At 35.5% G+C, this 3,211-nt stretch overlaps 1 long non-coding RNA gene across 1 annotated transcript; it reads left to right on the top strand.

The window, feature by feature from the left end:
- Window positions 1–509: 509 nt before the first annotated feature.
- LOC114841555 lies at window positions 510–2,802 on the top strand. Its single transcript, XR_003783153.1, has 2 exons — window positions 510–676; window positions 2,445–2,802. It is a non-coding gene; the product is annotated as an uncharacterized LOC114841555 (long non-coding RNA).
- The last annotated feature ends 409 nt before the right edge of the window (window positions 2,803–3,211 follow it).

The following is a 3,211-nucleotide window of genomic DNA, read 5'->3' as shown; positions in this document are numbered from 1 at the left end:
GTGTGAGCAAGGAAATGTAGGAGATCATGCGCGTCAGTGTGGGACGGCACCACGTCATTCACATTCTAAGAGAATTAGAATTTAGAGAGAAAAAATTTCCGCTTCACCCAGCCGGAAATTGAACCCGGGTCTCCCAGATACGCGCCGGGCACTCTTACCGACTAAGCTACCGGGAACCACAGAAATTCACTCTCAAATTCACCTCAAACACCGCCTAACCTCCTTTAGGCATTCACATGGCAACAGGTTGAAATTTTGCATTTTCTGGAATAGAAATTGAAATACCTAACCATGAAGTAAGACTGAAAATCGAGTTGATCATTTTATTTCTGTGTTGTGAAGTGGTTCTAGAGGCTAAGTTTGGACTTGCGGTTTATCATACTTGATACACGTGTGAAATTTTCATCTAATCAAAATATGAAATTTTTATTGAATCTCAAATTCGACGGAATGACCAGTAGAATCTGCTCCTACAGATTGCAAAACTAAAGTTTAGATATTATTCTCAAATTTTATTGTGGATTGATTAATTCGAAGCATTTCACCCTAGAACCTCGACAGTGGAGATGGAGAGAATTTGGAACCGGAGAAACCTGTATCATAATTATCCTCGTTGACACTGGGACAATGCAATCGAAATTAATAGATGGAATTGTATGACGTCTTCCTTAAAGAGGTATTTGTAGGAATCAAATCACTTTTAGTGTCACTGTTCAGAGAGTTGATAATGAACTCATGAATGAAAATGGAAATTGCGATAAAAAGGGGAGATCTGAAGATCTCGAGAAGTACTCGTATCAGTAACCTGCTTGATTACGCGGGAACGATGCAATGGAAATCGATAGATTAAATTTTATAATATTTCGGTTTATGTCGGAATGTGCTACTCTGAACAACCACAAACCGAAGTTCTATGGAAATCCACAATGTCATGTATAAAGCAATAGGAACTGTGAATTCGTGTGTAATTATTCGCGAAAAATAATTCAAAAAAATGAATAACTTCGATAAACATGTGTGGTAATGTTCAACTATGGGTGAACGTAGAGCAATTCGGTAGTAGATATTCATGTTTCCGTTGAAAATTCAAATCAATAGATCAAACTTCACCTTTATGATACTAGGAAGAGTAATAATTCATTGATTTCTTAGTGAAATCCGAAATGTCATGGATTTTTCCCCTACATGGTTGTTAGCGTAATTGTTCTGGGGATAGATCAACTGCCCATAGGATTTGAGAGAGATTAAGAATTCCGGCTTCATTTGTTCCTGAAAATTTATGAAAAAGAAAAAAAAATAAGATGGAAAATTGAGTGCAACTGATTGCATTGAATATTTATGTTTTCATTGAATTCATTCAATTCTCATTGGAATGAGGAATCTTTTTCTCCTTACATCGCTTTGAGAGTTACGGTCTATAAAATTCGATTCCCATTCTCACATTGCAGATCTGAAAGATTACTTGTATCTATGTTCGACTAGATTACGTGGGAACAATGCAATCGAAATTCATACGGTCACTTTTCTGTTATTTCTCTTGGCGTAGTCCATTGAAAATCGAAATGGATTGAGAATTTTTTGAATTCATAGTACTGAGATTTGCCTAAATTTATTGAAAATTCATGATTATTTTTTCTCCTCTATGATTCATATCGTCACTATCCTGAAAATGAATCTACCTCTCTTTAACAATGGACAATTCATCATTCCATTTTATTACAGGACAATTCATCACAGCTCATCTCATCGTCCGACAAATTCAGCATGTGGACAATTCATCACGCGAACATTTCATCACACGGACAATTCAATAAGGAGCGAAAAAGAGATTCTAAATTATAGACTAATGGAGGGGGAAGAGGGGGAAAAGGGAAATAAGTACTGATAAGAGAGGGGGAAAAATGGAAGTTCGAACGGAAAGTATAGAGAGCGTATAAGAGACTCCAAATTGTGTACAAATGGAATGAAATAAAAAAAATTAAAAATCAGTCATCAAATGTCTACAAAAAAATTGAACTTATAATACTTATTGTTAAAATACTCATTCAATGATCGATCAAGTGCCTTCAAATAATAAATAAAAAAAAACAAATAACTGTTCATATTAAAAATCATGATTACTACTAATTTTACGTTGCCACAACAATGAGAATAACGCCAATGATAGGGAGGTCTACAACATAAAAAGATACTAAAAATAAAGAAGAATAATTATATTTAGCAAAAAAAGGAAAAACGACAAACGAAAAATGATGAAATGTCCACATAATAAATTGTCCCAATGATGAATTGTCCCTATAACAAATTATCAATAATGGCATGTCCCCATAATGAAAATTAATGATGAATTGTCCAATAACATCACTATCCCGTAATAAGGAGAGGTGTTACCCCTGAAAATTACTAATGAACAATCCATAATGGTAGCATTTCTCTTTCAACAGCAGATCCAGCTAATTGCTCGTACGAATATTTTGCTTCATGATGTGGGAGCAACGGAATTAGGATCATCGTGCAAAGCTCAGGGCAGATGACACCAGCGTTGCTTCATTTTTGAGGGAAAAGTATGAATAACAACTTATATGGAGGTTGGAGCAACGAAGTGTTTGTTCATCTGAATTAAGTCAATTTGTTGTTTAAAATTGCGTGAGGTAAACATCAAAAAAAGCTTCTGGACTCAGTGAAGCTAATACAAATTCAAATTTGAAATAATTCTGAAGCCCTGTAAAATGCAAAATTGCTTTGTCATTATTTCGAAGATCTTGAATATTATATCGAAGAGCGATCCTGAAAGCGTTTCAATTCTGTTTGTTTCTGTTATTCCACTCCCCATTAGTTCAGTCTGCATCTCCTGGCTTTGTATCTCTTTTTTTGGACCATAGTTTGTGGACAGATACTTCCATTGTCCTGGCCACCACAAAAAACCCATATTCATCAGCTTTGGTACTTTGAACGGCATTCTTTCCTCCTAGCAACTCCATTTCCTCTGTATCTTTACATGTGTCATCAGATTCTTCATCACCAAGCTCTTGCACTCGAATACTTCCACATTTTTTTAAAATTTGATCAGAGATACGATCCTGTTCAAAGCACTTTGACCACCTGCGTTTCCCAGGACTAGCAGGGAAGAAAAGAGAGTCATCAGGAGTCGAACAGTGAAGTAGAGTGATTTCTTCTCCTATTGGAAACACATAAAATTCAATAAGAATGT

Source organism: Diachasma alloeum, unplaced genomic scaffold (genome assembly GCF_001412515.2).
Source record: "Diachasma alloeum isolate Michigan unplaced genomic scaffold, Dall2.0 Dall_scaffold_00813, whole genome shotgun sequence".
Taxonomy (NCBI): Eukaryota; Metazoa; Arthropoda; class Insecta; order Hymenoptera; family Braconidae; genus Diachasma; species Diachasma alloeum.
Note: the sequence above shows the minus strand (reverse complement) of the source record. Positions and strands in the feature narration are given on the sequence as shown.